This window comes from Motacilla alba, chromosome 11 (genome assembly GCF_015832195.1).
Source record: "Motacilla alba alba isolate MOTALB_02 chromosome 11, Motacilla_alba_V1.0_pri, whole genome shotgun sequence".
In the NCBI taxonomy this organism is placed as follows: Eukaryota; Metazoa; Chordata; class Aves; order Passeriformes; family Motacillidae; genus Motacilla; species Motacilla alba.
The window spans coordinates 15800246-15824941 of record NC_052026.1 but is presented as its reverse complement, the minus strand read 5'-3'; the positions used below and the strand labels follow the sequence as shown (position 1 = coordinate 15824941).

The 24696-nt window shown below is 40.4% G+C and overlaps 1 long non-coding RNA gene across 12 annotated transcripts in view; it reads left to right on the top strand.

The window, feature by feature from the left end:
* The window catches only part of LOC119705373, a 113161-nt gene extending 89902 nt beyond the window's left edge, over window positions 1-23259 (top strand). For 5 of the 12 annotated variants that reach the window (XR_005258206.1, XR_005258211.1, XR_005258209.1 and 2 more), the window contains 5 exons: window positions 7943-8056; window positions 8689-8777; window positions 9599-9770; window positions 12879-12962; window positions 18945-23259. This is a non-coding gene — a long non-coding RNA (uncharacterized LOC119705373). Of the gene's footprint in view, window positions 1-7942; window positions 8057-8688; window positions 8778-9598; window positions 9771-12878; window positions 12963-14918; window positions 15334-18944 lie in introns of those variants that run through there. The other 7 variants (XR_005258216.1, XR_005258214.1, XR_005258212.1 and 4 more) reach the window with 5 other exon arrangements.
* The last annotated feature ends 1437 nt before the right edge of the window (window positions 23260-24696 follow it).

Genomic DNA, 24696 nt, shown 5'->3' with positions numbered 1-24696 from the left:
GGAGATTTGTAATGAGACCTGTGCAATGTATTTCTAGTGTCTGCTGTTTTCTTTATAGTTATAAAATCAATAAAACTTAGGTGTACCAAAGAATATAGCTCAGTAATACAACGTTGCAGGCTGATGGAGGTTGTTCTGATGGGGAGTTTATTTTTGATTTGAACATTAAGAGCTTCCTGCTTTCCCTACTTGCACAACTCCTGACTGTTTTATTGCCCCCTTCTCTTCACTCGGTTGTCCTCTTCTAGGGGTCTTCTGAGATGCTTTTTCTTCTGCCTAAGTTTTCATTGGCTCTTTCATGGTGCCTCTCTGCTTTAAACTCTTTCCTCATTCTGGGTATCTTTTGATTGAGATTTCTTGCAATACTCAGAGTCCTAACATAAAAGCAATTAATTGGTAATACTGCTACAGCAGACAGTGCAGTATTTATGCTTTGTGTGCCGTGCTACGCTTGTGCCTTTCATCCCAGTTTATGAAGGTTGACCTGCCTAGAGTTGGGTATTTTTACCTTTATAGCTCTTAATCTTTACTCAAAGTTTTACTGACTTCTAGGTCTTGACTTGAGCCTCTTGATGTGTTTCTAGTTTAGACTTGAACTTCCTGCCAGCCTCAGCCAGACCAAGCCATATGAGCTCTCTCCTTCATGCCTCATGTCTGCTCTTGCAGTTGCCTGTGTTTGGGAAGCTGACCTCCCCAGGAATCCACCTCAGAAACTGCATGGGGTTTTTTTGGGGCTAAGCTTGTTCTGACCAAAGTCACAGAGGAGGTGCATGAGAGGGCAGAACTGTTGGGAGAAAATAACAGGGAGTAGTAGGATTGCTGCTGTCCAGACTTCTGGGTTCAAAACTCATGATCCTGGGTGAATTCCAAATGCTCACAGAAATGCAGTGTGGGAGGAGCTGTGCCAGGGTGTGGTCAGATCTGAATGCTGGGGTTTACAGGTTTGGAGTCTCCACATTAGATACACAACAACCAATTCCATCCCAAGAACATCAGCTACATCCAACTGCTAATACTCCATCAAAAGACTTTTAATCCTGGAATGTGAAATACCCAGCCGAAGTCAAAACAAAACTGAGAACCAACTACCACCCTAAATCTAGTGAGGTTTTATCTAATTTTTTTTTCCTGGGATATAATGAATTAAACATAGTATGAAATGCAAAAAGGTTACATTGAGACATATAATATTTGAAGGTTTAATTCATTTTTCTAGTGTATAAGACACAAGGCTATTAAATTTTTAAAGCAGTGATCTCCTGAAGTCCCTACTTTATGAGGGCTTTCTTCATAAAGATAAATGGTTTCCTTGCCAAATCAAATGCAGATTTGAAACAAATTAAGTTAATGTTCAATGGTACAAGGTAGAATGGATGGGGGAACTGTTTTATTTTGCATTGCAATAACCATATACACCTAAATCAATAGCTGTGGAAAAAAAAGGCAATAATATCACGTAACTGCAGGAAATGAAATATAGTGAGATGAAGGGGGGAGCGGGTTGAAGAATGAAAGGATTTGTATTGGAATAATGACATTTCATTAAAAAGGGAAGGAGTGCTATTGAATATAAGTCCATACCAGTAAATTCTATTTCTTATAATAACACTTGAGATGAGTTAAAGTTGCCCAAGTATTGTGATAAAGTATCCTGCTGGATTCCTTTCTTATATTATGCTGTAATTTTACGTTAAAAGAAAAATTTGAAATGTTAAAGAGGCAGTGCATGTTTTGTAAAGTGCTTTCTATTTCTCCTAATGTTTCATTTAACTTGTTATATTATCCTGTGCTCCTGCAATCTGAGCAGGAGGAAGTTTATCAGTTTCGTTCTTCTGTAAGCTCCTATTAAAGGGACAAAACAAAATGTGAATCTGGCAGTGGTGAAAGGCATTGGATTGAGAGTCCTGGGGATTAAAGCCCACTATTTATCTGCAGCACAGTCTCAGACTGGTGGGTGACAGTGAGGACTGAGAGAGGGTGAATCTCTGCAATGCAGGGATCAGATTCCTGCCTGGTGCAAATCAGCAGCAGCCAGGGCTGATACTTTGGGTGGTGGCACTGAACAGGACAGGATGCAGCCTTTTTCAAAGTATTTCACAAAGAAATTGTTGTTCCTCTGGAGTCAATGAAAAAAATCCCATTGATTTCATGGAAGGAGGGATTTTAACCTTGTTTTTTATTGTTTGTCACCCTGAAGTCTCCCTGAGAGACTCTCAGATAGAAAAGAAAATATTCCATGTGCTTCACTTCAGTCACTTCCCTGATTTGTTCCCTTCTTTTGAGGTTGCCCTCAAAGGGAAGAGTTCCACTGACTGGGCAAACTGAGAGACACATGTGGCTGCTAGAAATTAAACTGATACCCTGCCGTTTATGTCCCATGTGTCAGATCAAGGGGAGCTCACTGGAGGAACAAATCCATTGTGTTCTTTTGTGGAAAGAGTATCTGCTCTTTCAGGATACTCTGAAACGTGGGTGTGTGGGCACCTCTCTTGAACCTCTGCCAAGCAATCACCTGGAAAATCACTTGTAGTGGTAAGAGGTGTGTAGGATTGTAAAGAAAGCAGGATTGATAGTGTCATAATACTTCCGTGTCAGTGATAGAAACATTGTGGAACATGGATGTCTTCTGTGTCAGAGCTTCTCTCTCCCTTTCCTCACACGGTGTGTGCAGGCTGCATGAAACTCTTGTTATCCCTGTCAGCAGTTTCTGAGCTCTGCCTTCTTTAACTGAAGCCATAAAAATGCTGTGGCAGGGCAGGGTCTCTATGAGGTGGCAACAGAGTTAGACCTGTATTTTTATATTAATAAGGACAAGGTTAGGAACTTAACTGTAGTTCCTAGAGTTGCTCATGGTTGGGTACAGAGGAGCCCACCATGAGAATATGGTACCTCCTTGTAGCATTCTCACACCATCATATCCTGTTGTAGTCTGGCTCCTGTGGTGTACTTCTGGCAATTATAGAAATCAAGTAATGCTTCACTTAGATCTCCTGGACTCATTATGCAAATTTAATGTGGTCAGAAATGCATGAAAATGCAGAGGACATTTGGATAAGACTTGGCTTTTCATTTAGGGCCTAGGAAATTGTGTCCTGTCTCCCCATCACAGAAGAGGCATTTTTGTGCAGAGCTTGTGACTGAAATTCTTTTGAGCAGACATCTGAGCAATCCCCTGTGCACAGTTAAAGGATGAAACTTGTCCATACACACACAGCTCAGCATCCTCCTGTCCCCAGTGCAATTTGCATCTGTGCTGTTCCTCCTTATACCCTGCACAGCCAATGAGCCATCCCTTTGTGTGAGCCAGTGGGGGTCTTGCTTTGAGTTATTTTTGTCGTCATAATCAGCTATGTGCTTCACTTGTTGGTTCATTTGTTTCAATAAGAATGGGCAAAGCATTCTCAGGCAAATTTCAGACCTCATTCAGTCTGAAGAGTCTCATCCCTATGAGCTTTGTGGAGAGGTACATAACTGAGCTTGTTTCAGTTCCTTAGTCTGCTTCAAAATAAGATCCAAAGTGGAGCTTCCTGAAGCAAATCAGCTTTTCAGAGCTGTGTATTGTGAAATTGGTACTCATCTCTACCAGCAGGAATTGATCCTGTGTGCTGAGCAATCCTAATAATGTACCTTACTTGAGTGTGTCACAGGCTGCACTTTTCAGGCAAAAAGTATCAGTTTCAGGACCATTATTTATACTTTCTCCTTTCATACATTCATCAGCTAAGGTGTCACCAGATTTTTGCCAAGGGGCCAGGGGTAACTGATAGCATCTGAGGAGATTTGGCTGTCTCCCACTCAGGATATGAGTGAAATGGTTTGCTCAGTGAAATGAATTTTTTTTAAATAAAAAAGGCCACCAAATGTATCCAGGCTCTCATAAAAAATGTCACTGGGAGTTTTATTTTAGAATATGTGCAACTAATCAACCTCTGATTTGTGCATTGCTATCACATTTTCTGGTCTCTGTTTCCTCTGGATAGGACACTTGGGATGTGATCCTTTCAATTGCTTTTAATTTTACTCCTCATGAAATTAATTGCTGACAAGTCCTAGAATCTGAGCCACTCAAACCAACTGTTCATGGATTTGTCATGTACACGTAGTAGTAAAATTCGTAAGTCACATTGTACTATGAATTGTGTAAGTCAGTTGGAGAACAGAAAGAGTGCTTCATGGTTTATCTAAATAATAAACACAGTTGTAATGGTAAACATTCACTCTGAACTTTCCAAGAACATCTTGTAGCATAAAAAAATTTACTGCAGAAATTCTCGGATAGTGTTTTTAGATAATGGTTAAATGTAAGAATTTCACTGTGTTTCAGCAACAGTAAAAAAAAGATGAAATATATTGAATAAAGATTTTATTGTGAGTTATTTGCTCAGCTCTGTAGCACCATCAATTTTTTCTCCCTATATAAAAATAATGAAGTCAATAAATGTGTTTAGGTGACCTCTGAGACTTACAAAAAGGATGTTATGAGATGGGTGAATACTGGATACAGTATTTCATTCAGATGCTGAGCAGCTGTTGTGCTAGACAGTGCTGGCATCCTATTTTTCACCACTGGTGCTAATGCAAATTGTGCTTTGATTGTATTTATATTCTGTCAGATTGTGGGAATGTGAAAAAGACTGTTGGCCTGTCAGCCCTTGTGTCCCACCTGGTTATGCCATTTGCTAATGTGTAACTGCAGACAGTCAGGAGCCTCGGCCACCAGAGTGGGAGCCTGCACTCTGACAACCAGCCTGGTGGCTGAACTGGGCTCCAGCCTCTTCCAAAAACCACTGGGCCCCATTGTCCTGATGATTCCAACAGGCACTTGACAGACAGGCACTGGTTTTGGTTTTTTCCTCCCTGGTAAAGTAGATTTTATTCAAATGCATTTAAAAACATCTGGGCTCTCTCCTGACCCTGTCGCTGTGGGCTGTTAATTGTTCTTTTCCAAATCAGTGATCCCAGCTCGCTGCACATCATGCCAGTGAGCAGCAGAGATTTGTTAGGGATCAGATTTGCCTGTGTGTGTTCCAGAACATCCCCTGTGCATCACAAAATGGGAGGGGAGGACCCTTTGTTCTTCCCTTACCTGTGTGCTGCTCCTGTCAGGGTGCCTGCCCTGGAACCTGTCTTGTCATCAGCGCTACATGTTTATAGAAAATGTAAAAGTATTTTTCAAGGAAATATACAAATTAGCACTTTAAGACAAATTCTTTTGCAGATTTAATATTTATACCTGTGGTGACTATTGCCTTTAGAGGATGATGAAAAAGGAAATATGCATTAACATCAACAATTAGCAATATGATGAGAATTCTGTGTTTGATTAACCACATTTTCTATATGTTTTCTCTGAGTTCAGTATTTATTTTCTTTTCAGTCTGACAGCTGTTCAAAAGTAGGTGCACACCTTGTCACTTTCAGAATGGTCTCTGATGTAAATTGACTGAGGGTGTGTGATTTGCCCTGCAGCATCTTTTTAAAGTAATTAGTATAAATCAGTCAATAGATTTGTGTTGGTGACACCTGAAAAATTGCAGTAGTTTGGAAAACACTGCACTCTATTATATGTTATCCTCTTTAAGTGTCATTGGTTTAAAATGTGAGAGAATTATCTGTTTTAAAAGGTAGATCACTGGTACTGGTACTTTGATTAAGCAGCTTTTGTTTTAGAGAGCTTTTATTCAGGAGACAGTTGACACTAGCTGCAGATTTCTGCTTATTTCATGGAATCATAGAATCATGGAATTATTTGGGTTGAAAGGAACCTTAAAGATCATTTTGTTCCAATGAGACACCTTCCACCTAAAAAAAAGTACTTTCAAAATATTGCTTCATAAACTTCTCACTCTGAAAATAAGGCTAGAGAAGGATCCTTCTGACCTGCATATAAGTGACCTCTTCAAAACTAAGTTACCCACACTCTGGAATGTTCCAGCTTCTCTGTGCTCTGGTCTTCTGTAGTTGCTGAGCTCAGGTGGTTGTAACCCAAGGCTCTCTTTAACAAGGGAAGCAAAGGAAAGATGCTGGTTGTAGGCAAGGAGTTGTTGGTGTCAGCTACAGAGAGAATTTTCTTGGGAGTGAGTGATTTGTTAGTTAAAGGCAAGTTCCAATGTCCATTTTGGCATGTCAGGCTCCAGTTTAACTTATTGGGTGCACTTCTTTCATCCATAATCCATGAATACTTCTTTGCCTTTTTTTAAAATTTTTTTTAAGGGGAGTGGGATATAATTTCAGTCCCTCCCTGTCAGATTTTGTGGTTTTGCAACTCTTGTGTTTATGGTTTTTTTTCGAAGTAAGTCTGCCCTTTGTGACCGTGGGGAGACTGTCTCCAGTGAGGCTGACTGCCATGAGAAATGCTCTCAGAAGCACTTCTAGGAGCCTTCACTCCTTCATACTCATGTCCTAGAGTCCTCTTGCTTGTTACTTGTGTGAATAAAAAAATGTTTTTCTAAGGAGTTTGGACAATTTAATCAAAACTGAAAATAGTCTTAGATCCTGAATAGGTACCCTCTTTGAAAATGGTGATTACAGTAGCTCTGTCATCCCCAACATAAATCTTTCCTGCCTTTCTAGCTGTGTACAAAACCCAAGCTGTTTAGACAAAAAAAAAAAAAAAGGCAGGAACTTTAAAAAAAAAATCTGTAATTAAGCAATCATAACAGCCCTTTAAATAAATACAGCTTGCATTTACATTTTAACATGCACTTCTGGTGTTTGTTTAACTTTATTTCTTCTTCACCCCATTTCAACATGATAGAAAATGTACAGCAGGCTTCCTGAGTGCCTCCACTGCCCCAGCCTGTCACAGCCTGTGAGCTGTTCCTCAGAGCCCTCTGGACTCAGGCTGGCAGGATGCCTGACACTGTCACTGCTTTGCACAAGTGGGTTTGGACAGAAAAGCCAACCATTTAGAAAGGCACATTGTTCTGCCCATGCCCAGATCAGAATCTATTAAAGCAATTAAAACTCAATTGTGATCAGAACTGGTGTGTGTTCGTCTCAGGCCTGGGCTGTGGAAAGTTCAGAGTTCCCAGAGCTGGGGATCTGAGCTGGTTTTTCACACGAGCTCAGCACTCACCACCTCTTGTTGAGAACAACGGACATGCTTCTCGAGATTGGATGCCTTTGAAAATCTGATCATATCACTTTATTTATTTATGTAGATTTGTGTGTGCACAAATATATACAACATGCCCAGAAACAAGCATGCACACACACATGACAGCTCCAGGGTCTGGATTTTCAAAGGAGCCTGGGAGAATTCAGTGAGAGATGGGTGTCTGATTAAAATTCATATCCTTCCTGCCTTTGGCATAACTTGAGCCTGCAGCTAAGTTAATACCAAAACACGACTAAAGGGCAGCAGGATAACTCAGTAATACCTACAAGAAGGCAGGCAAATTAGCCTTCCTTTCACCAGCCTCACATTTTCCCATTTCTTATTTTCAAAGATGGAAGTAAAATCACAAAGGAATGCCAAATCTCTTTAAAATACCACCCTTATGTGGGATGTTTTAGATTGTCTGGGGTCAGGACCTATCTCTTATTATTTGTGTGTATAGACAGCAAAAAGTGTCTGATTTTTTTGGGATTTCACTCTACTGTTGCACTGATGTATAAAAACCATAGCCAGGTAACCAAGGGCTTTTGGGCACCTGTAAAATCATAATGTAAGCTGTAAAATCATAGTAGAAACAGGGCATCTTTCTGTTCAATATACTGCAACCCAAACAATCAGAGAAAAAACTTGCCTGATTTAGGATTTCCCAGAATGTGGTTCCTCATCTACATGCACAACAAGAAAATCTTAGATCCTGGAAGATGCTTTACCAAGCCATTTTTCTTATGATAGTGCACAGAACAGTTTACATTCCAGCCCCGGTCCCAAGAGGGAGGAGGGCACTGAGTTCAGTGCCCAATATCTCTGCTTTATCCAACTCAGAGGCTCCAGACTGCCCACCAGGAAAATGGAAAAATGGAATGCAGCCTTATAAAAAAGACTTTTACACCACCATGGATCTTGAATTCTTCACTGCCCAGGATATGTCCTTAGCAGGTAATTTGGGGAAAAAAAAGTGGAGAAGATGATAATTTTTTGTTTTCTGGAGACCACTGTGGGGAGGGAGGAATCTGAATGCCCCTCTTTTCTAGCCAGGGTGAGAGACAGGTTTGCACACCTACAACAGAATTGTTTCTCCAGCTGCTGAATTTTAAAAGAAAGTGGCTGCAAATACATTTTGCAAGAGATGCAATCTTTCTGTTTTCCTTAGAAAATATTTAAAGCACTGGGGCTCTAAGGAGAGACTTTTTAATTCATGTGTCCTGCCAAGATGTAGTGAGAGGTCTGTACCAAATCAGTCCCCCTGAGCTGGTACTTGGGTATCCAAGGAGAGAAATCATGGCATAGGGGGACACACGTGGGCAGGGGTCAGTTTGCTACCTCTGACCAGGAGTACAGGACCCCTGAAAGGGATGAGGGCCTGGCTCCCAGTTTTGCACTTTTCCTCATGGAATCTGCCTGAGCTGTATTTACCCAGGGGCACTGAGCCACAAGGGAGAGTGTATCAGAACTAATAGGGCCCAGTGCTTTCTTCCCTGTTTGTTGGTGTCAATCTGTGCTTTTTTTTTTTAGTGTGATCTGCTTTATGGACTTAGAAGGAATGAATCCCAAACCTCTTTCTTTTTCAGAACCAGTCAGGTTTGCTGCAGTTCTCTCGCTTGTTCTCTTGGACGGTACTGACAGTGGAGAAAGGATTTTTAATTAAAGGGAAAAAAAGGTATTAACAATACCTTACATCAAAGCAACTGGTCTCTAACCTGAGCAGCCCAGGATGCTTGCCCCTGCTAGGCTCCTGGACAAACACACTTCACCACTGTGATCTTAAGAGGCTGAAGTGTCTTTCAGACAAGCTCATTCCTTAGACTTAATTAAAACCTAGTTCGCTCCTTTATTCAATTTATGAGGCCTAGCCAGTAGGATTAAGCGATTACAGGCAAAAAGCCCCATTTGTGAAACACTCATAAGCTCAAGCTGCTAGACTGCTCAGTTGTACTCCATTAAATTAATAAGGAATGAATAGACTGATCCATTATGAATAAAGCTGTGGGGAGCCTCAGCATTGCCTCAGACTCTCTGCACACTCCTTAGAGAACATTTGTGCAAAATGATTATGTTCATATTCATTCAATTGGAATTCTATAAAAGTGGAATGCATAAATTACTCTAAAGATGGGGAGTTTATCTTAAACATTAACTATGTGTGTGAATTAATAAGACTATTATAAAACCATTAGCATTCAGTGTATTTACCTACGTATGCTGCATACCTAAACTAAATTCAACAATTGTTCCTAATTGCTATTCTTGTTGTGTGATCAAGCTGTGGTTCATTTTCCCTTGTAGTCATAATATTTATGAATTGCAGTTTTTCCTGTGAAAACTTCTTGATCTCTCCTTTCCCCCCACCAGCTTTTCACTTGCTCCTGCAGTTTTTGTATTGGGAAGTGAAAGATCAACAGATGCTTACAGATGTGTTAAAATAAAACATTGGCTATCCCCTGAAAATATACCTGTCAACCAAACCTTTGTCTTTTACAGAGTTTTAGTTGAAGAAGCATGTCAGTGACTCCTGGACGAGTGTCCCCTGAATCTGCTGCTGTTCAGCAGAATCCCAGTTTCAAAATGCAGAGGGTACAAAACTCATCCACCATTCTTTGCTGTGTTGTGAACATGCACAGTCTGTTTCTTCTGGAAGAACTCCAAATGAAAGGTAAAAAGCAAACCCAAAAGCTAAAATGAGGGGGTGCCTTAATGGGGAAAAAACCCCCAAAATCAAAAACCAACCAACAGTTTTTAGAGGACTTTGCAAACAAGGAGTTAAAAAGAATGAATGTGGGTTAGTTGCTCAGGTTATAAAAGCAGGAGCTCAGACAGGTAGTGGCAGGGGTGTGCTGCAGGATGAGAGAAGGGCTCAGGGCTGAGCTGCTGGGACAGACACTGAGCAGGCAACCTTTCCTCCTGCCCTGCATCTCCCTTCCCATCCTTTGACACTTTCTGACAGAGCAGCAGACCCTGTGGGGCTGTAGAGTGGATTCACCAGGGACTGGGCTGAAGCAAAAGGACTGCATTGTTAGGGCTGCTTTGATGTGATCTCGATGAGATGGCAGCAGGGGAATCCAGGCACGGTGTTATTTTCAGAGCTGCTTCTGAGCAGAGCAAGGAAGTTCTGTGTTAACACAGGTTACCTGGCATGTCTGACCTTCATTGTTCCCAATGGAAACAGTGACAGTCTATTAGTCCTCCACAAGGGATATCACTGTCTCACAGCAGCTCTGAAAATCCCCCAGGACACTCCTGGAACAACAATAATTCTGCAGGAGTTCACACAATGTTAGAGCTCTGTGAAATGTTTGCAACAAATCTTTGCCTGGATTGGAGAGGGGGATGTGGTGAGAAGGGGGAGAGGGACAGCTTTGAACTCAGCTGCATTTGAGAGGGGACACTAACCTTGCAGGCAAGTCAGACCAGGTGGGACTTTTGCCACGGGAAAATCTTGCTAATTCTTTTGAAATGAAACAGCCAAATAGATGAAAGAAGGTGGAAATTAGTTTTTTAGCTTAATCTTGCTTCTGAGGTAGAATATCAACCTTTAAATCTGAATTTTAAACTGAAAGACAAAGAATTTAAACAGTGAAACTCGTAGGGGCTAAAAGCCAAAGAAACCAATTTTCAGTTGAACATTTAGGAAATGGAGTGACAGAGTTTTAATACAGCTTATAGGAAGTAGAAGCTGAATCAAAGTATGATTGCCTTTGATGCAAAAATAATGCTATGGATGAGAAAGTAAGTCTGTAGATTTTTACACATTGAGTAGCTGCTAAGATCTTTTCATGGCTGTACTTTAAGAATGAAAGGGCAGGACTAAAGAAACTTTTAGGTCCACTGCTGGATTTCTTAGACTTGATCTTCTCCTCTTTGCTTATTATCCTTTCCAACATGTTGTGCCTTTCAAACATTCCTGCAGCCTGTGCCACGGTTGTGTGGTGTGTCCTGTCCTCAAACTCAGCACAGCCCACAAGGGCAGCAGTGATAGCAGTGCACAGATAACCTGACAGGTGTCCTGGGCTGCAGTAAAGGTAAACATGGACTATGTTCAGGGTAACCTGGACTTGCTGCTCTGGAGATTTTTCACCTGGGGGGTGAGCCTCAAGGCACAGAGTTACTTGATGTCATTAGGGCCCCTGGATGACTTAATCCAGGCTTGATCGAAAGGATTAATAAATGAATTCTTGACAGAGCCAGCATGTGAAGTCTGTATTGGAGAAAGGCTTATTCTTTGGCCTGGCTCCAAGAGAAACTAATCATCATGAACTTCATGCAGATTTACGATTATTCTTTCTGTAGAAAGGGTTAGGCCACAGCTCTCTGGCAGTGGTGGAAAGTCTGCAGAAAAGGAGAAAGCCAAACACTCACATTGTATGTGGGCTTGTTTCCTTGAGCTCCTTCCCTTGGATTTTCTGCATTTTCACAGAAAACTGATGTAAGAGCACTATCATGTATTAAACCAGATAGAATCATTACACTCCTCTCTACTCCAGGAGACAGAAATATCATACACTCTTATTTTTCCAAGGGAGATGATATCATGGAATAAAGTGATAAGAAAGAAAGCTACTGTGATAGTATGAAATATGTCCACTGGCTGCCTTCAGCACAGTAATCTTTTATATTCAAACTATTACTCAAAGTAGGGATTATTGAAATGCTGTTCTTCTGTGGTGCACTCTTGGGTGATCTATGGAACCTCGTAGAAGTCAGTGAAAGGAATCTTATCATTTCTTCTTCTTCCTTAAAAAAATGGGAATAAAATAATCTATCTATTACATTTCAGAGCACATATATACATGTATTGGAAATGCAGTATGATAGTGGGGGTTTAAGAAGTGCTGTTTCATGATCAGATTTCTAATAATGTTTTACAATATCCTGGAAAAAAAGAGGAAAAACTGCAACCTGTTAATCCAGAATTTTGGGCGCTTTTTTTATTATTTTTTGTTCTTTTTTTTTTGTTATTAGAAGCTAGTTGAAGACATTTGGTAATCTATTTCCAACATTGCATTTGCAGATATGCTTGGATTTGTTAGGTTAGGTTATCTCCTACTCATAGGATTTTGTTAAACAAAGTTGTGGAACAGTCATTACAATGAAGACTGAAATTTTGTCCAGGAGCTTTGCTCCTTAGTCTTGAAAAGAAAAAGAAAAGCTTTTTGCTTTTTCTTTTTAATGCTAAATTTTCACATTAAAGCATTATTTTCTTGACTCTTACATATAAAAAAGGACATAATGAGGGGACAGAGATAAGACAAGGGCTGCAGAATTCTTTAATTTTATAAGGAAACAGACCAGTAGTCTGTAAGATCCAATATCTATCCCAAATGAAAATTAAAATCCCTTGGTCAGCCAGGCGGTGCAAGATGACCACAATTCTGTGATTCCCTTACATGATTAGGGTATTCTAGAGCCGCGGGGATTGTTAATCCTTGTGATTTAAACTTAATATTCTAACTACAGATGTTGCTACTTTGTAGATTCTGCATTATTTGGATCTCATTAGTGTGTGACAGGGTTTATGAGCTGCAGGATGTGTGATGTTTGAATGGGTGAACAAGGACAGGGAGTGGCTCCTGCTTGTGGGGCTGCATAAAGGCTGAGCTCATTTTGTGCACATGTGCTAATTAGACATGAAATCCAAGATCAACCTTTTGAAAGATGGATTTGAACAATGGTAATATCCCAGATAATGTCTTCAGGAGTATACATGTCCTAGGATATCCAGTTTTCTTGTGTTGTAATGATTTTGTGGATTTTGTATGCTCAGGACCACTGATTCAACCATGACATGGCAGCAGAGGAGCCACTGCATGTGGAACTGAGGAATCATTTCCTCCTGTGCTCAGGACAGGTATTTATTTTACAGTTTGTCATGGAAAACTAAGCAGGGTGATTTTTCTAGTTATGAGATGAATGAGAGAGACCTATTTATTCTGTCACCTTCTATAACCTTTTTGGGCAGTATGGATCACTTGCATTCCTTGAGATGATTGGATAAAACATTCCTGTCCAGCTTCCTCAAAGAGATTCCTTCCTTGTCTCAGTGAAGCAACAGGTGATGAGATAGACACGCTTAACAGACTTGTCTTTAGATATTTTGCATTCCAGTGTTAATATATCACATGTATATATACTGAGGAATAACATCACCCATGCTTAATCACAGGAGTCCCAAGGAGGAGACTTCAGCAATAATGTCTGCTATGTTGGATGTATACATTTAACTAGCCCCCAGGTTCATTCCACTAGGTTTGAGTTTCTACACCTCCCAGAGTTGGAACTCTGGGAGGTGTAGAAACTCAAACCTAGTGGAATGAACCACCCTCCTCTATGACAGTCTCATGAGTGCAGGCTGGAGCTGGGGTACAAGAAGAGGTATTTGATGTGTGAGGAGCCAGCACACCCCAGTATGTCCCTTTTGTCTGTCACGTTCACTGTGGTGCTTGCTGATAGAAATCAGTGGGAATCCTTCTAAAGTTGGGCTTCAGTGGGTCTTCTAATAAGTCGACTACCCTCCAAAAATACTTCTGATGAAAGCACAGTGCTGTCAGGAGAGGGATAAAGGTCACCTTGGTAATAAACGATAGCTGTGTTGCAGTCTAGGGAAAAGTTCTAAGGTTTTCCAAAGTTTGAATAGGGATAAGTGGCCCGTTAGGTAATTTTCCATTTCTTGTAATATCTTGCCATTTTTTGGCCAATTTGCCCTCTCCCTACATGCTCTATTTTGGCCAGTTTCCCTGGAAGACTGCTAGAAACCCAGCATGTACTACAGACCTGCAAATCAGATGATCATATAACAATGATTCTCCAGGTCCAGCTGCATCTATCTCTGACTGCCTGGTACAAGCAGGAGTCCACTGGGTACCCAGTGTGTCACACCAGTCCCAGTGCACTGACATTTTGTTGTCCTGTGGCTGTATCATGAATTAAGGGTTGAAGCTACACTGTCTCTGCTGGGCTGCAAGCACATAATTCCAATGAGCAGTATCCCCCACAGGGTAATAAACTCTTTAATAACAGTAATGCAGCAACCACAATAATGAAAAAAGTGATTACATTCTACATAAAAATATAAAAGCTCATTTGATCCTGAGGTCCCCAGTGACACATTACCTGGACTTTTATTTAAAATATAACATTTCTTACATCTTATTCAGGTCCTTTGTTAACACTAATATAAAACACCAGTAAAATTGTCATTGGAGGAATTTAATAAGGAGTGGGTATGGCTCAGAGGTGCATGCTGCTAATTCTGAGTCCTTCCACGAAGCTAATCTAGAAAACACAAGATGCTCTGCTTGGATGTTTCAGTACCGAACCCCACTTTGCATATGCAAGGCAGATCAGAAGATCCCTTCTTTGGAAGCAGGGCTCTTTCTTAAAATAGGAGTGCTTCTACAAGCGCCTGAGTTTCATGAAATGTGAGAGTCCCTTCTTGTACTTCTACTTGCTCTTCATTCTTGATGGTTTCTCTGCAAATCCAGGCTAACTCCAGACATCTAAAATGACACCAGGGGATTTTCTTCCAAGCATATGTCAGGGGTTCTGAAAGCAGAAGTCAGCCAAACCTTCGTCTATACTCCACCTTGCTGTATTCCTGTTGTATCTAATACTGGGAGGAAACCAACCCTATTAAGCATTGCTTTCCTCCCAGTACACCTAGTACAGACATTACTGAGCCCATGGTCGGACTTCAAAAGAATCAGAATTCCAGCAGCAATCTTTTTTGCACTGTCCTTTCTTGTAATCTATACAGTTGAGCAGAAATATATTCAGACTTTTTCCATTTCCTTTGTTTTTCTGTCAGTACCACATTATTTCCTGCTGGAGACTCTAGCCTTCCCATCATGTCACTGAGGAATTAATCCCCTGTGCTGTAAGTAAGAACATATGGCAAACCATTAGTCATCAGCCAGTGCCTGGACACAGTTTTGTTCTAGAAATTGGGCTGGCCAAGATGGTGAGTGGAAGGATGGGGTTTTTAATAGGAGTTTTTTTCAGGGTTTTAAATGTTCTCAAATCAGAGACAGATCTGAAGATTTAGAAAGTGTGTGAGCAGGTAAAGTGCATTAGCAAATCCCCCTGTGAGGTTTAACAAGGGTGTTGTGGTTGTGATGTAAAATAAGCTTCTACTTCCCTTTGTATGGAAGCTTCAGGTGTTCTCAGAAGCCAAGGGCCTGCCTTCAATTCTAGGCGTGCAAATTGCATTCTATCAAATGGAAATAAACTAATTCAGGTAAAAAACTACATTGCTGGTTTTTTTTTTTTTTTTTTCAAGTATATGAATATGTTGGCTGTCATTCCGGGAGCTCCCTTAATAATGGTGTGGCCATTTACCATGATCTGTACCTCCTCTTCACATGACATAGTCCCTCCAGCAGTTTTTGAACCCACAGGAAATGTCATATGTGTTGTAACTCTCTCTGACCCTGTTCTTCCTCCCATTCTTTGATCATATCCACTGCTTGTCTCATTAGATGTGTATGGTCAGTCACAGCTCTAGGGCAAGGATTGCCTCTGTTTTAATATGCAAATAGGCATGTGATGCAGCAGGATTGGTGTTTCTGGGTATTAATGAAAAACAAACACATAATGGTAATCAAGGCAATGGACTGCCTGAAATGGAGGTGGTAGAGGGGAATGCCTTTTCAGGATATCATCTGCCAAATATCCTTTTACCTGAAGAGAAAGAGAGAAGTCCCCACAAAGAGAGAAGTCACGTTAGAAAGCTTTCTTGTATTCTTTTCCAGGAAGTGACTGCAGCACTGACCAAGGTTTTTAAACACCTTTCTTTTCTTTTTTTTTTTTTTTTTTTTTTTTTTTTTTTTTTTTTTTTTTAAGTGATTAGCCTTTTAAAACTAATATTGCATGGGTAGTCTTGGTGAATAGGAATTGAGGGAGATGTGCTACTATGCTTGTGCTCTTACTAGTCATTGACTGGAAATGCTCACAAAAGGAATAAAAAGTACATTTGCCTTGTTAATACAATTTGTATTACATATTCATAAACCATTTCATAAAGCTCCCAAGGAAAAATTCAATTGTACTGAAAGCACATAATGGTAGAGTGGCCATACAGAAAACAGGCAGCATGTTGCAGAATTAACTGCACAATGAATGAAATGCAATGTCTATAATAAACCCATTCAGATATAAATTATGGGAGAGTAGATGAAATGTTTGTTAAGCAATAAAGCTTGCAACCATACATATTAAATTGAATGGGATTTATCATAAAATATTGTGGAGGATACAGTCTGAATATGTGTTACAAATTGGCTGAATTTAAAATAATCCAAGGAAAGCAAGCTTTTGGGAGACTGAAAATTTTAGGAAATGAGTTCATAAGCTGTTTAGCTCTGACCCAAAGTCCCCCAGTGCCAAGAAAAAGAGAGGCAAGAAAATAAGAACAGAATAATTTCTTAGAGGACCGCAGTTATGTTGTCTTAATTTTAACCTCCTAAATTTTGTCCAATAATCAGACTCCCTGTTGAACTAACAGTATCTCACTAGAGTAGAGGGTAGAGAATTTGGCCCAGCAGTGTTTGGTTAGTGTGATTTACAGTGGAAGATTTTTTTCCCCCCCCCAACTATTTATCTCAGCAAGGCTGTTGTACTGACGGCAGGATAGATGATATTTTAGTTGGACCTTAAAGAGATATGTGGTATGTTTTCCCAAAAGACTTTACCAGATATCTCAATACAAACAACAAAGTTGCTGAAGAACACATTCTGTGGGATTCCATACCAAGCTTGACTGAAGTCCACTTCTCAAAATGACAGAGCCCACGCTTTTGCTCAATTTTTGTAAACTGAAAATACTTAACAGTTTTCACAACGTGATGGAAATATTGTACTTGTGAACAACAACCAAGAGAATCACCAAACCCTTAGAATTAAATTTAAAATTCAAATAGGTGTTTATGGGGTAGGGGGGATAAAAAGAGAGTGCATAATTTCCAACCACAAATAACATTTGTAGCTATGGAAACATAGGACAACCTAAGAAAAAGAAATAAGAGCTGTAGAATCTGCGCCTGAGAAGGTTGATAATATTATCCCTTTTTTTAATCTTACCCAGATGCTTTTTAGGTATTTTCTCTCCTTTTGAAGCAATGAAAAATGACCACTTCTCAAAGCAGTTAAATGTATACAAAAGAATCTGGAAGCTGGAATACAAAGTGCTGTTTCTGTAAGGGCTTTAAGATGGTTGCTCTGATTTATATATAGAAGATCCTGCCCCTAGACTGGAGATGAGTGCAGCCAAGTGACATGGCCTGTGTAGGTCTGTTGATCCTGAGACCTTTCTTACTGTAGGTGTGTGTCACTGTGGTGACATCCTATAGAGTTTGTCACACTGAAGGAGTAAATACATAACTTCACCCTGAGGATCACCTGAGTCACCAGCAGACTTCCTGTAATCTTTTTGCCTATGCAGCCAAACATTGCCTCTGCTGCTGTTTCATAAATAAAGGGGTCCCCCTTCTCAGAGCCACAGGGAAAGAACACTTCCAGTTGTTACCCAGCAGCATTTTAATTCCAAGAGATAATGCCAAGTTATTTCAATAGTCCGTTACTGTAGAGTTATATATAAGTAAGTGAGGAGAAATTAGCTCAAGCAGACTCCATTTTTCTTCTCTGCTGAATGGATGTATTTCCCATGTGTAAGAGATTCTGTGGATTTCTTTTGTTCCCTTTTTTCCACTGGAAAAACCACACTGAGTACAAACATACATCGGCATCCCGCAGTGTATCACGAGGCACTGGTAATCTTACCCTTTTAAGAAACGTGGCATGTGCCCAGCACTTTTGGATTGCATTTTATTTGTAGGAATACAGGCTATGAAAACCCTCTTCCCCACTGAGGAAGAAAAGCCTGTTAACTTGTCAGCCTGCATCTGAAAGGCCAAGGGTTCAAAGCTGCTCATCAGTGTTGGTTGACATTCCCCCTTAGAGCCTTAGGAAGTATCAAGTTTGCCAGTTATTGACTGCATTGCTGAGTTATCTCTTGTATAAGCACAATTTCCATAAAGGACATAAGGCCGGGGACATGTTCACCAGGCGTTTTAAGACATGGTTGATTTGATTTTCTCATTTCTTGTTTTCTCTAAGCATATTTCTCTCAAATATTAAATCGTAACAATATTATTGATTGTGTTCTGCTCATGGAGCAATAGCATCTATTTGGCTTTTTACTCTTTTTTTTTTTTTTTCCCTTAATGATTTGCTCAGAGCATGGAAGGAAGTAGAGGGGGTGAAATACCTTTGTCCCTTGGAGATGAGGGCATTCCAATGGAGACCAGCAGCATGACAATATGGGATCTGTTAGCTCCACGACAGACCAGGCAGAATCCCTGAACACAAAACTTTTCTCTGCCTTTCAGGAAGGGATTCAGGACTTCACATCTAGACCTTAATAGCAAAACACCATGTTTTTCTTCAATTAGCAAATAAATTCCCACATGATTTGAATGAATCTGGAGGAAAATTCTCCAGGAGCACAATAATTGTAAAGTCAGTTGAGGGGAAAAACATGCCATGTATAATCTGCCCTGGGCAAAGAAAATGCATCAGGTTTTGAAATGCTGAATGCTGGCAATTCAGCAGAAAGTGAGTTGTGGACAGAAACAGTGTTCAGCTGGTAGGACTACAGCAAGGATGTTTCAGTCAATTCTGTCTTTTTCCTGTTTACTGTGTGATTGTGAGTGAAGAGGTAATACCACTCAATGAGGCAAATTTCGTTCTTAGATTCATGCGCATAATTATCAGTGACCTTTTATATCTGAGAGAGAATTGATTTTGATGAGAGCTCTACCTCCTGCTCTTCATGCAGGGTCTTGCCCAATTTGTTTTACATGCTCAACAGTCATTATTTGAATGAACCAATCATGGAGATGGGCTGTTATTGATAGATCTTCCAGGAAACATGTCAAAGGTAAGTTAAAATAAATAAAACATGAAATTAACATGAACATGGGTTTTTCCTAATCAGATACCTGTTTCAGTAGCTCTTGCTCAAAAGACACAATTTAACCAGGAGAATGCCATTGATATGAAAGGTTTATTGAGAAAAGCGATTCAACATATCTGTCATACACAAGGGAATACTGAAAAAAAATTAAATTATCCTCTAAAAAACATTTGTTGAAAGATGCACAGACCTGAATCAAGCCATTTTCTAAGGTTCTTTAAAATACTATAGCAAACTTTGTTATTCTGAAACAGATCTGATCTTGAGGAACTGGCAGGTTTTCTGGCACACCGGAACAGGAGGTCAGAGGACTTTAATGACCCGTATTTAATGCCCATTTAGCAGGTGAGAGAAACAGGAATTGCTTAAGCTCATGTGTCCAGTAATTTTTGGTGTAATGACTCAATGCCAAGTCCTGCATCTTCTGGAAGAATCTTTCTTGGGCTCTCATCCTTCTGACTCAGATGGAAGAGTGCTTTGTGTCTTGCAGAATGAAGGTCCAGATCTTGGTCTGGATGGTTGACAGTGGTGCAGCGTATGCCAGAATTTCTCACTGGCTTTATGAAAAGCAGTAATGCTCAGTGCCCATGTGTCTCTACTTGTTTACGCACAAAATTGGGCTCTTAAAATTAACGAATGCTTTTCAAGAATTTTGTGCAAACAGTTTTCATCAGTGAGTCAGTAGCAGAGGTATGAATAGAGCCCAGGGCTCCTCACTCCTGGCCCTATGCACCAACCACCAAGACCATTTACTTTTCTAGCCAGCGCCAGAGTGAAGATGTGAAAATACCACAAGCAAAACTTTTTATTTTTAATTTTTTTCAACTTTTCCACTCAGTTCTGCAGACTCAGGCAGTTTGGTTAGCTCTCCACATTGAGCGAGAAGTTAATATTGGCTTTGCCGTGGAGTTTTTCACTTCTAGGTGTATGAAAGATGAATCTTTCCTCTTGCTTTCCCCACTGACCTCTGCTTGAAGGTGAGTGGAGATGTGTGTTGGCTTACTTTTGCTTTGAAGAAACTGGTGCAGAAGGAGAGGGGAGTGAGGAAAATTTGGCCCATTGGGGTTCCGGCCCCAAGCTCCCATTGGCAAAGAGCAAAGAGGGTGGGGAGAAGAGAGAGGCCAGGAATAGCAAATGGCCCACAGTCCCCATCTGTGCTGTTGATTCCATCCTCTGGTGATCCAGCCAGGGGATCAACAGGCCAGTTGTGCCCAGTCATTAAGGAGAGGCATGTCTGTAATTAATGGCAAAGGGCCTGATACAATAAAAGACATGTCTGCCTTTTCCACTGCGAAGCCCGCATAGGGCTGCGAAAGACGCCAAAGAAAATCAATGTTAAGCAGCTTGTATGGATTTGTGCAGACCTTTACAGTGCCAAAGTCCAGACATATTTCTTGTTGAGCTGAGTCCTCATATGTTTTATTTATAATTTAATGCTAAAATTTATGAAGGAGGTGCATGGCAGAGGGAGAACCCATAACCTTGTCATTTCGTTTCTTAAAGCAGCAGCTACTAGATCTAGGAAAGAATTATGTCCTCCTCCTTCTATCTGACTCTCCAGCATAAAACTTCATATGATAGAAATTTTATTCAGTCTGCGTTTGTTTTCAGTGAATCAGCTGTACAGCTGAGGTGCCTGTTGCGTATCACACAAGTTTTTATCAAAATCACTAACTGCCAATCGCTTCCTCTAAACTAAATCACCTCAGCTGTTATTCATCAAGCATGCCATGTTGCATTATGGACTTTCATAACTCAGACACTTAAGGTATGAAAGAAATTAATTGCCTGTATTATTTTCCATAAAAACAAATAAACAGCACTAGGTGCCTTTTTAAACTCAATCGGAAGATTGATTTTTAAATCAAATTGTATTTCATGAGAGTTCAAGCACTCACCACTAGAAGCTATAATCTTGGAACTTTAAATATAGATGCTGTAATTCCAGAATGTCACATGCTTTAAACATTGAAGTATAAACCATTGCCATAACAAAATGTTGTGGTTTAACCCCAGCTGGCAAATAAACTTTACACAACTGGTCTCTCCCTCCCCCCACCAGTGGAATGGGGAAGAGAATTGGAAGAATAAAAGTGTGAAATATTGTGGGTTGAGATAATTTTAATAGGTAAAACAAAAGCCACACAAGCAAGCAAAGCAAAACAAGGAATTTATTCACCACTTCCCAGGGCAAGCAGGTGTCCAACCATTCCCAAGAAAGCAGGGCTCCATCATGTGTGACAGTCTTGGGAAGACAAATGTCAGAACACAAAACTTACCCCCTTCCTTCTTCTTCCCTCAGTTTTATAAGCTGGAATATGTTTCCAAATGACTTGGAATACCCCTTGGGTCAGTTGGGATCAGCTGTTCCAGCTGTGTCCCCTCACAATCCCTTGTAGCCCACCCAGTCTTCTCACTGGTGGGGTGAGGAGCAGAAAGGGCCTTGACTCTGTGTAAGTTCTGCTCAGTCGTAACAAAAACATCCCTGAGTTATCAACGCTGTTTTCAGCACCAAGCCAAAACACAGCCCATACCATCTACTGTGAAGAAAATAAACTCAACTCTGGGCAAAAGCAGCCCAGAAAATAAAAGGGGTACACATGAAAATACATTAAACATGACAGCAACATTAACAGCCTTGTTAGGAGAGAGGAAGTTTTCTTAACAGAATACATTATTTACTGGTCTCTACTGTATCATTCCACCATGATGTCAGGATTGCATTTTTCCTGGATGTGTGGATCTGACATCAGCCACGTTTGTATTGCCACGCTCATCTGAGACACCAAGGTGCAGGATTTCAGCTGGCATGAATCCAACCAGATCAGCACCGCAGAGCCAGCTGAGCTTAATTGAACTGTGCTGGAAGCCTAAAAGTGATGAAGCTGCCAGGGAAACAAGACAGGTTCCTGCAAGGGAGAAGACCCGGTGACAGGAAGAACCTCAAAATGTTTTGTTCTGCTAAATTGCCAAGAACAGGTAGGAGTCCAAAACTCATACAAGACTCATGGGTAAGAATGCAATAGTTGCAAATATTTTTGTGTTCAGTTAAATTACCCGAATGACCCGGTTCAGCAGAATGTGAGCTGAGAGTCTCAGGGAAATGTCTGTCACGTGAGATATTTAGTTAAATTTTGTTAAACAGTTAAATATTACACTTTTATAAGCAAAAAGAACAGAAACTCCACCTAATCCAAAAGACCTCACATTTTCTTTAACAAAAATGTGTTTCCTGTTTTATCCGTCCCCTTTTTGGGGGGCCTCAAATATGTCAGTTGTTTAAAAGATGTGACTGCCCTTATAAATGTATCGAAGATAAGCTAGGTTGTAAAGGATTCAGGTTCATGAACTGTGTTTATACAGTCTATTGTTTAGTACTCATGAATAATTGATTCTTGTCCTTCCTGCACAAATATTCAATCAGATACCATTCAAATTGATAGCAGGTGTCTGATCTAGGAAAAAATGGCAATGTTCTTTGACTGGAGATGTGATTGTAATACAATTCTACTCCAGCCATGGGGTAAAGAGGAGTGTCACACATTTCAAATTGGACCTGTTGAGAGGGAGAGTTTCTAATTAAAACAGCATACCGTGTAATTGTCTGGTATGTTTTGGGTAAGCAACCATCCCAAAGAATGCTTATTGCATTTTATTTTTATGTGTGTATGCGTGAAATGGAGGATGGATCATAATTTTTAAAAATTGCTTGTTTCTGGTGAGGGGTTTGGTTATGCAAGCAAGAATAGTTCTATGTAGTCTGTAATTCCATAGAATCCTTACATACTCAATATTAAAAATCTGACTCTCATTTCCCCAAGACCATGTGATGACCAGGAGACATAGAATAATTGTATTATGTGATATATTATTTGAGATCCAGTAAGAAGGTGCCTGTTCCTTAAAGCACAGATTCTTTTCCAATGAATTACAACTTTCCACTACTGGTAGCTTCCTGTAAGTCACTTTATATACTACAGGAAAAAAAATGTGCATAGAAACAGAGCAGGGAGCAGGACCTGCTTTTATATCCTTGAACCTTGGAGCACTGCTCATTTCTTGCTCGGGAGGTTTGTGGATGTGAGCAAAGTTATGCCTGATATGAAAAGAGGAGCTGCAGAGTGAATATAGATATATAACTGGAATTTTGCTCCCAGGCACATGAAAATAAGTCTGAGGAGTCAGACGTCCAATATGTTCCAGCTAAAGCGAATACAAGTCTGATCATTGATTTATCAAGACAAAAATCAGTTCTAAGTTTGAGTTAGGCTATACAAGGTATAGTCCAGGGTATAGTATAACTGATATTAGTAGGAATGCTGGAAGAGCCATTGAGCAAATATGTAAGTTGTCGGGTTTTTTTGTGGCCACTGTCATCCTAAAAATGTTCATGGGAGACCTCAGCCTTTGGAAGGGTGTGGAAGAGCAGAGATGATGTGCTCATGTGCTTTGTATCAGGGACCCAAAGCCCTGTGCTATGAAGAAGAAAAGTGCTTCAATTCCTTCTCATTCTTACCCAATCCATGGGTTTCCTTGCTGCACCCTGCAAGGGTGTTTTTAGTATTTTACTTTGTTGTGCTGCTTCCCCCATGTCCTCCCACACCTGAGTTTAATGCTTAAAGACTGATAATTGGAAGCTCTGAAAATTGTTTTCTTCTGGTTGCTAGTAAGGACAGTTTTCCATATTTCTTTATTTACAGGACCTAATATTTTCATTCTCTTTTCTATCAAAATGGCTCTGTAGGTGTAGAAAGTAGGTTCTGTTCTATAGCATCCATGTCCATTCAGTCTTTGAGCACACACATTTGACTACCAACAAGTTAATATTGTTTACAGGTTGGGTATGCTCAGGACACAAACATTGGTCCAATGAATGGTTGGTCACACCAGGATGAGACTTTTTTGTCGTCCTGTTAGATTTAAACATTTGAGCCAGGCAGCTGTTGGCACTGTATAGTTCTCCCACATTTTTCAGCTCACTAGCACTCATGTATTTTCAGAAAATGAATTCAGCCATGTAGTGTTAACTCTCATGGTTTATCTGCATCTTAATTGTGGTTGGCAGTTCTTGAACGGTATCAAGTACCTGCCCCATGTCTCTCTCAAACCCTCAGACCCATCTTACAACCCTCTGGTGCACTTGATCCATCCTTTAGAGCTGTCTCACAGCTGTCCATGCACTTTTTCCATGCTGTCCCCCAACTCTGAGAGACATTCCAGAAAGATGCATCTGCCATAAGAGTGCCAGCACCAAGGTGTGTTTCAGAGGGCTTTGCTCTTGTTGATTGAAAAGCCCTCATTGGGTTGCTTATTTGGGTAAAATGTTTCTGCTCTGGAGAAACAGAAAATGTAGAAGTTCCTTTTCTTTTCTCTGTTGAATACTAAGCAACTGCCTGTTTGTGAAGGTTCAAACAAATGCTTTACCTACACTCTGTCTGCTCAGCTCTCCAGTGCATAAAACCCCATATTTTTAGGGAGTGCAGACCCTGAAGCCAGTAGCACACTAAAATGCTCAATCTTCCATAAATATTACCCTTCCCCTGACCTTCCTTCATTTTCCATGCTGGATTCCACTTCTGAATCTATTCATTTTGAATAGGCAGCAAAATCCTTC